The sequence below is a fragment of the Coenobita brevimanus genome, chromosome 17 (assembly GCF_032717465.1).
Source record: "Coenobita brevimanus isolate Jiangsu-jjx chromosome 17, ASM3271746v2, whole genome shotgun sequence".
NCBI lineage: Eukaryota > Metazoa > Arthropoda > Malacostraca > Decapoda > Coenobitidae > Coenobita > Coenobita brevimanus.
Window position 1 is genome coordinate 4,339,153 of NC_136970.1, and position 9,576 is coordinate 4,348,728.

At 45.5% G+C, this 9,576-nt stretch overlaps 1 protein-coding gene across 1 annotated transcript in view; it reads right to left on the reverse strand.

Annotated features, from left to right (window-relative positions):
- LOC145391231 (acyl-CoA-binding domain-containing protein 5-like) overlaps positions 1-4,189 on the reverse strand; it is a 92,133-nt gene extending 87,944 nt beyond the window's left edge. The window contains exon 1 of the mRNA XM_080265907.1: positions 4,176-4,189. The gene's annotated coding sequence lies outside the window, so the exon portion shown is untranslated. The remainder of the gene's footprint in view (positions 1-4,175) is intronic.
- Positions 4,190-9,576: the final 5,387 nt, after the last annotated feature.

Sequence of the window (9,576 nt, forward strand, 5' to 3'; positions counted from 1 at the left end):
CTGAGTGGCATTATGTGAGCAATAAACCCCAGCCACCCCTTAGATATAAAAATTCAACGGCTCAATCCGACTGGAACGCTGTAATTACCCACTACGCACCAGGTGCCAAAATTTGGTAATATGGTTACCACCCAGCATAGTAAATGGTTTCCTTAAACCATTTGGCTTGTCACTCAGTGAAATCACCCACAGGCAGAAGGAAGAGGAAAGAATGAAGGAAAGAAAGACAGAATAATAATAATACAGTAATTCCTCAATCATGTGACGTAACAGAGCCAAAGGCATGTCCACTAAGTGGATCCCTCATGATAATTAACTTCTCCCCTGGCCCCCCTTCGTACATATCCTAACTTTGAAAGCCATTGTAAAGGGCCACTACAGTACATTAGGCTACATGGTACCGTACCACACTTGTTCCTGTTGTTTAACACCACTCTATCTGGTCATGCATTCCTATAAACCACAGCCAAGCAATTACCATGGTCAAGCAGACCAATCAACCATTGACAAGCAATCACCACTGGAGGGTCATACCCTACAGTGACATGAAAAAACATGAAAAAAAAAAACAGCTACACAAGAAAAATGCAGTGGGCACACAAAACATAATAGTACAATGGAATAAAATCATGATAAAACAGAATAAAGTAATGGTACAGCACAGAATAAAATCAACATTAACACTTACGATTCCTCGCAGGGTGTCGTGCTGAATAACTCACTAGCTCCTTGATTATGACTGTTGCACTGTACAGTACAGTACATCCCGTGTGGTTTAGTGACGTACCCTGATGAGCTTGACGCAGGTCGGAAACAATCACAAAAGCCACCATGTGTGCTACCATAACAACAGTCTGAAAGGAGCTCTTCACTACATGGTTGCCGAGCAGGAACTCTGAACAACCGAGGGGGGTCACTAGTGGATGCTGGGTGAACTACTGAGCCAGACAGCTTAGCACCACTGGGCTATCCCCGCCCAGGCAGGTGAAAATGTTCGTGCGACCATAATTTACACTCAGACGGAAGCATTTTGTCCGAATAAAATGGAAACATGTAAATATACTCTTCTTTCCTTCTCAGGTGGTTTTACATTGAGCGACAGGCCAAATGGTTTCCTGTATGCCAGGAAACCATTTACAATGCTAGGTGGTAACCATCTGGCCAACTATACCAGTACATGTTCCCTATGTGTCAAGTGGGTCAGTACAGGGTTAGTGCCCCTCCCCGTAAGACAACTAACTCAAAGTCAAATGGCTACCCCTTATGGGATTATGGAATCTGGCTATAGATAGATAGATATACATACACCTAATTATCTGAAATCCAGAAAAAAAAAAAAAAGTGCTTAAATTAACTATTACCGTATGTAATAAAAAATCAGGACCCAGAGCAAAAATCTCCCAAAGTTAGATACTGGTGGTGGGTATTTCCCCTTTAGATCATCAACATGCCTTGACAGACTTCTGTTTTTCATAAATAATGATTTCTATCTATCTATCTATAGCCCGACGCCCTAATCCCGCAAAGGGTGACTGCAGACAAAACACCTCAAAGTCACTCTGTCACCCACCATATGATTGCCCTCCCCCCAATTCACTCTCCCTTCCCTCATATACCCCTCAACTCCATCCCTCCACCTCATCCTCGGTCTTCACCTCCCTCTCCCTCCCTCCACTTCACCTACATACACCCTCTTAGTCAGTTGTTCATTCTCCATTCTCTCCACATATCCAAACCACCTCAGTGTACTTCTCGTAATTTTCTCAATCACATCCACATCCACCCCACAAGGTTCTTTCACTTCTTCAATCATTAACCTGTCACTCCACATGCTCCTCTCAAGCAATGCATTTCCACTGCTCTCACTCTTGACTTGTTCCCCTCTAGCAAGGTCCATGCCTCGTTTCCATACGTCAGTGTAGGGATCACAACACTATCATGCAGTGACTTCTTAACTTCCATACTCACCTTCCTATTTCTCATCACCACTTTCAGTGAACCAACAACCTTCCTTCCCTGCAATACCCTTTCAAGCACTTCATCCCCAAAACTTCCATCCTTATTCATCACACTACCCAAGTACTGTACTTGAATGTACTCACATTCTCCATATCCTCAACATCCAACCTCACTGTGCATTCTGTGAGTTCATTCCTCTCAAACACCATAACTTTACTCTTGTTTACATTAACTTTCAGATTCCTTTTCCTACAGACCGTCCCACATTCATTCACCAAACCTTGCAACTCCCATTCATCTTCACTCAACAATACTGTATCATCAGCAAACAGCAACACCAGAATCTTTCACATCCCACCCTCATTCATTAGAGCCATCCCCACATCTGCATGTATAATCAATATATATTTGTACAAACTACAAGCCTATCAAGGCAAGTTGTCGAGCTACAGGCAAAATACTTCCTCTAACTTTAGCTAATTTTCTCTCTCAATCCTGATTTTTTATTAACAGTTAAATTAAACACAAAAATTTTGACCAGATTTCAGATAATTTGGCGTGTATGAACCTACGGTATATGGTGATAAAAATTATAATATTTTCCAGTTAAAAGTGCTGATTCGGTAAATGACAGCTGTATTTTATCGTACGCATATATTAACTTAGCAATCACTTTCTCTTGAGTATATATTCTCATCTAAGATCCCTAACCTCTTCTCAACTTTACAGTAACTGAAGGTCAAGTGTAGTCCAACTGGACGATTAATCCGACGGTAACCAAGGAAACTCATTCCTACCTAATAACTAAGGCTCACTGAACTCCATGCAACCGTGACTTACTATCTGGGTTATGCAGGTGGTCTAGTTCTGTCAGATGAAAACACACTAGTCTAATTAGGTTTGTTACTACATAATCCTAATCTATATAATGTGGCTAATACAAATCGCAATACTGTACTTCACTAGGCAGACATATATGGCATCCTACATCACCCTGAATTAAACGTCCTCATCCCCAGCATTTATCCTATTAAGGGCAAGGGATGTAGAAGTTGAAATACTATAAAAAGATTTCTGGAGGTCATGAATAAACAAAAATAAGATCCACAGAGTATAAAAACTGTGAAACAGAGCTCCCATGCATAAAATTTACAATTGTATTTTTTTCTCAGTAACTACTGTATAATATAAATATGACTGTAACTGCTTCAGAAAGTTGCAGAAGGTGTAGTTTTTAAGATATCATCTATAAACCCACCAGTTTTACATGCAAACTGTGGCAAGTGACCACCCACCATGTCAGACTTTTAGGCTGATTTGGCTCCAGTCAATCCACTACTAATCATTCGCCCTACTAACCTAACCTAATATGACCTAATTCAATGTAACCTAACCCAACCAAACCCAAGTTAACCTAACCTAAATAATCTGGGGATGAATAAGTTTCGAGTTCAACCTGACCCACTACCCTCTATAGAATGCCACCGCTAATGTCAACAAACCACAGATTGTGTTCATGAGCAACATGCTATTATTGCAGAATGTGGGTGTCACGACTGAAGTATGAAATCTTTCGTAACGTGATATTTCCAGAATCTGGATATTGTAAAGGAATTTAAATTATGAAAAATAATCCTCTCTCCATGCTTCAGTGGATGCCACAGAACAAGAGCCCTTACACACCAGATAACATACAGTATTAATATTTTATTCAGCACAAGAGTCTGAACTGCAAGGGTGTGGTACAGCCTCCATGAACTCCTTTCTTATGCTCTTCTTACTTTAACTTGGCCTAATTTGCATCGAGATTCCTGTCACAACATATTAACACTGGCCTATGGTGCTAGTCATGAAGTGCCATGGAAAGTATGCAGAGCAACAGAAATGTTATTTTGCCACTGAGTTACCGTACATGAATAAGCTCCAAAAGGACCAAAATCTAGGCCAAGTTAAGGTGAAAGAACTATAATAGAATGGCGAGTAATATGCCTAGCAGAAACAAGAAAGGAAAATAAAACAATAACCCTACCTCTGGGAACAGTCACGTGAGTCCGGGAGAATCGTAAAAGTTAAACTCTGAAGGCTGGAGGCGACACTCACACAAACACACTAATGACCGATAAACATTCAGCCTTCAGATTATTTGTGTGGCCTTCAGCCTCTTAGCAACAGGCAAGTTGACCCTTCAACTGGCATATTATGACTTCAAATCTTACCCCGAACAACGGTAGAGGCAACAGCACGAAGGTTTTCACTTTTTTTGTATTTTTATCATCCTGTCAAACAAGAACTGGCGAGAGAAAAACATCGCTGTACCCAGCACAATATAAGGCATCCTGCAAATTTTACATATGAATTTACATGAATCTGAAATAAAAATATGCAACAATATTATCATATTTATAAAGTTTCAGAATATACAAAAAAATACAGTTAATGCAACTTTTGCAGTACGTGCGTAAAACTTAATAAAATAGCATCCAAATATTTACCGACAATAGAAATGGTAAACTGTACTTTTGGTGTTCAATGAAATGATAAACTTGGTTAAAATATATTCGATATATTGTTCATTAATTAATTTGCTCGTATCCACGCTCAACAACACTGATGTGGTGAGTGTGCCTCAGCCGTCAGCGCCTTATTCCCTACTTCGTCGGGGCTGAGACAGACGGAGGACATTTGTCTATTGTTATTTGAGATGAATATATAACTGTATCTCCTCAAAGTCGTTTTAAAATATACCCAGGATGTTGTAGTACCAATAAAAATGAATGAAGACAGGTATGGGAGACGCCAGAATTCAAAGTCGACTACAGCAAGGCAGAAACAAGATTATTATTGACTAAAAGTGCAACTATGAATAACTTCCAAGGCTACGCTATTGAATGAACTTAGGCCTTGATAGTTCCCGTGAAAATTAATTATAATTGTATTAATTGATAAGTATACCTATAGAACGACGGGGAATCGTCCAGGGTGAGAATTGTCCTGACGCGTATGTTTTGACGGCGAATTGTCCAGGAACCAAGGTGGACACCCCTATGACCAGGCACCCATACTTCTCTGTCATTCTGTAGGGTAATGAAGTTTCTTGTATCGCTGGGTTAGCCTGGTGTTGGGGTCCCGTCAGGTACTGTTGCCGCCTTATCTGTCCGGCCAGAGTTTGAGGTGGTAGCTTGTGACCCATGACAGTTCGTGATGGCCTTTGACACTGCATTAAATATACAAGCTCCATTCATTTTAAAGTAGCTGTTTATGATGCTTTCCATTCAAAGGGTAGTGGTCTTTGTCATCTTAATGTAGCACAGTCTGCTGTGCAACACACTGCAGTTCCTCCCAGGACCAGGGTACACGAAACTGGCTCCATCTAATACTAGGGTGCAAGAAACCTCCCCCTGCCCCCTCCCTGGACCAGGGTGCAAAATGCTGACTCATAAACATGGAAAGTAACTTTAACTGAGATTAATGCTGCTTCTACTGTAGAAGGCATGTTGAATAGGATAATGATACACAGGGGCGTACCTAGAGATTTGAAGGCCCAGGGGGCTGGGTTCTTTGTGGGGCCCCCCTCCTGGAGGAGGGCCCCGCAAAGAACCTAGCTCCCCCTCATTATCTCAGCCGGGATTGTCGGGATGATAAATATAAATATTTTTAAATATTAATAACACATGTCAAGTGGGGTTGGTGGAGAATTAGTGCCCCTCCCTGTAAAACATTAACTCTAAGCCATTGGCCACCCCGTCTGGGATACATGGCGTCTGGCAATGAATGAATGTGGTCATGCATTGTTACCTGTGCTCTTTGCTATGATGTTGTTGTTGCTGGTGCACTCTCCTGTCCAGGAGTTGTTTTACAACAGATGGCTTCTTTTCTTATTTTTTTTGTTTGTTTTTGTTTTTGTTTTTCTTTTTTTTCCCATATCCCTTATCTATTTCAATTATTCTTTTCTCATATTTAGTATTATACTCCTTCTTTTAAGTATTTTCTCTACAGTTTCTGCCACTTTAACTATATCATTTTCTTACATTGTTCCATTTATTGTTTCCTTCACTATTATGTTCTCCGTCATGTCTTCATATGCCTTACAATGAAACAGATGAAGTTGCTGTTATGCAGCGTAGTCTGGGCTCCAACTTCTCAGGACCAGCTACAGTGCAAGCCTTGGGTTCTTTGTTCACAGCTGGGTCAGCGTACACAAACAAGGAGGGGGAAGTCTAAACAATGACAGAACAAGGGCACATATATATTACCAATATGTGGGGTTACAATCTATCACACACTATAGTCCTTGACCAAACCTAATAAATACAGAATATCAGCTAACACAGAACAATATGCCTTACACTAAATGTCTCCACCTAGTTCATACAGAATGTTGACCAACACGAGAAGTATATATCCACTTACAAAGAGTAGTCTCACTTTACAATACACGTGTAATTCATACAATAGTTCAGGTATCTCCTGCCCCTGTATACGTATAGCACTCCTAATACAATTTACCTCAATACAGTATACACAGCGCTTAACAGAGATGGAAGCACATTCCCATTCCACAACCATTCCCGTGACATAGAGGGAACCTTACACTACCCATGACACATCCGCGTGACATAGACGGAGTCTGGGCTAACTTACGTTGCACACGCGTGATGTAGGACGAAGGAATATACCACTTATAATCTACTCGCATGACAGGGAGAATGCTATGATTACATAGAATTCTCAAATAGGTCAGTCACAGAGAGTAAATCCATGTTACATACACACAGTATATAGAGAATAAGTCCAACGGGGAGGGGGGGGTATGATGACACAGGGACAGGGACACAACACTTACTTAAGGGTAGTGTGTCATGTATTGCACAGAGGGGGGGAGTCATGCTAGAGGGAAACGACCAGGGCATCCCATGTCGTGCGCGCACTAGTTGTCAACGTGAGTTTCCTCCTGGGGTTGCAAAGCCACTGATCCAAGCAAGGGGGATGGGCAACACTGGAGGCAATGGGGAGGGTCTGTTTTTAAACAATAAAACCACCAAGAGACGGAACTATAACCTTAGAGTCTTTTACTCACAGGCACGGGCGGAGAGGGGCACCAGGACGTGGTGCAAGACTCACTAGACAGGAAGTCACAAGTGGCAGCCAGGCGTAGGGGGCAGGCCGTCATGGGTGTGCTCCCGTGGTCAGTCACTGTCAGGATCGCCACGGGCCCTACGGGAGCTGGTGGGCGAAGTGGTGGGTGGCCTTCTCTTCGTAGGGGTCTTGGGTGAGGAGTGACCCTCTGGACTACGGCCGAATAGGGCCAGGAGGTGTGCGGCACAGCGCCGGTCCTTCTTTGTAGTAGGGGTCTTGAGGGCAGACCTGTGTAGGCCCAGGCCAAGGGTCGGCTGCGGGTGGGGCGGCGCCCTTCTGGGGCTGCGGTCCTGTCCGGGAGGGGTGGCCGTCAGTGGTGGACTGCAGCCGCCTTCGTCAGGAGTGGTCTGGCGGTTGTGGTGCGCAGTAGGGGTTGTCCGCATCCTCTGGGGGCTGTGGTCTCGCCTGCGGGAAGAGGCCGTCAGGGGTGACCTGCGGCCACTCACTCTGGAGGAGTCTGTCAGTGCCTGCCGGGGGTGGTGGTGGAGTTGCAGTGACAGGACACCTGGCCTCGGCGTGGTCTCACCCGGGCTGGTCTCAAATGGGGTACCTGCGAGGGAGTAGTTCCCACTCTCTGGGGGAGAGCGGCATCTCGCTCCACCACAGGAGGGGCGCACTGAGTGAGGGGTGTCACCCTCTGTAGGAACCTTGAGGGCCACGGAGGGGGAGTGACCAGCGGCCTGCTCCCCTATTTGGTGGGCCTGACGGTCCCTGCTGGAACTCAGGACCAGGGCGGGCACTCCTTCGTCCAGGCAGACCTGACAGGCACTGCCTAGGTTCTTGTTAGGGACGGAGGCGAGAGGAGGTCCGGGGGACGCTTCTTCGGGTGCCGAGCCCGAGGAAGGCGAGAGGGAGAGGCCTGGCGGGCACTCCTGGTGTTTGGCACAGGTCTGGCGGACTCTGTCCCTCTGCCACTGGAGCGGGGTCACCTGCCCCGGGGGCAACGGGGAGGGGAGGCCTGGTGGGCTCTCCAGGCGAATGCCACAGGTCTGGCGGACTCTGTCCCTCTGCCGCCGTGGCTGGGGCACCTGTCCTGGGGACAACGGGGAGGGGAGACCTGGCGGGCACTCCTGGTCAATGCCACAGGTCCGGCGGACTCTGGCCTCCTGTCGTCGGGGCTGGGGCAGCTTGGGAGACGACCGGCGGTCTGTCCCACATAGGTTGCTCTGGTAAAGTCTACGTCCACGCCTGCCTCCCTCCTGGGAAGATCCAGCGAAGGTCGTCTGTAGGACGTGCTGGCTCCTGAAGGTGGGTGGGTGGCAGAGGATGGAGAATGGCAGTCACTCCACCCACAGTAGGTCCGGCGGACTCTACTGTGCCGCTGCTCCCCTGGGGTATAGCAAGGTTAGAGGCTTCAGTGGAATTCTCTCCTCTTGTGAAGATCAATCTGGCGGATACAGCATCCAAGGGCTTGCTTGGTACTTTGGGGTTGTAAGTCCCACCCTGATTCTGGCGAGTGCTTCCTCCACCGGAGTGTAGTGCACTCAACCTGCGTACTGCCTGGTGGTCTTGCTGCAGGGAAGAGGGGCGTCGGGTCACAGGGGATATATGTCGCTCTTGCTGAGAAGCCTTGGCAGGTGAGATAGCCTCCCTTTCATCTCCTTGTGGTGTGGGGGTCACCTCCCTGTACCCTCCTCCTGGGGTGGTGGTGTCCAGCTCGCTCCGCCGAACAGGTATTTCAGTTGCATTTCTTCTTCCTCCTTGCATAATTCACATAGTGAATTTTGTTCATATTTATTTTTATAGTTTTCCTTATCAGTGGCAAAGGCCGACACATGGAAGCATGTTGGAGCCTTTAAAAACGAAATGCCTCTGCTTCTGTATGCTGTCCTTTAACATACCACACACTAAAAATCAGCATTATTTTGCAGCCAACCTCTAATACCACTACATCTCTTATGCACCCACTTATTGCAAATACTGCAGAAAATGGAGGATCTCTATTATACAGTAAACTCTCAGATTGTTTGTTGGCGGATTCGGAGGAAAAGTTGCAGAGACTGGTAAACAAGCTGCAAGAGTCATGCAAGAGAAGAGGTTTGAAGATAAATGCTAAGAAGACTGAGGTCATGGGAATAACGAAGAGAAGAGAGAGGATGAGAGTAATACCGGTAGTGATTGTACGAGGGAGGCAAGTAAAGCAAGTAGAAAGTTATAAATAGGCTACATAGGGAGGCTTAATATCAGAGGATACAGATTGTGAAAGGTTACAAAAAGAAGAATTGCAATGGCAAAAACAGCTTTTGGAAAAGCAAAGGAGATTTGAACTAATATAAGTATGATCCATCTATCTATCTACTGCCAGACGCCTTAATCCCACACGGGGTGGCCACAAACAAATCGCCTCCACGTCGCCCTATCCCCTGCCATTTCACTTCCCTGCTTCCAACTCACACCCCCCTCTCTCATATACCTCTCCACTCCATCCCTCCATCTCATCCTTGGCCTCCCCCTCCCTCTCTCCCCCTCCACCACACTCAC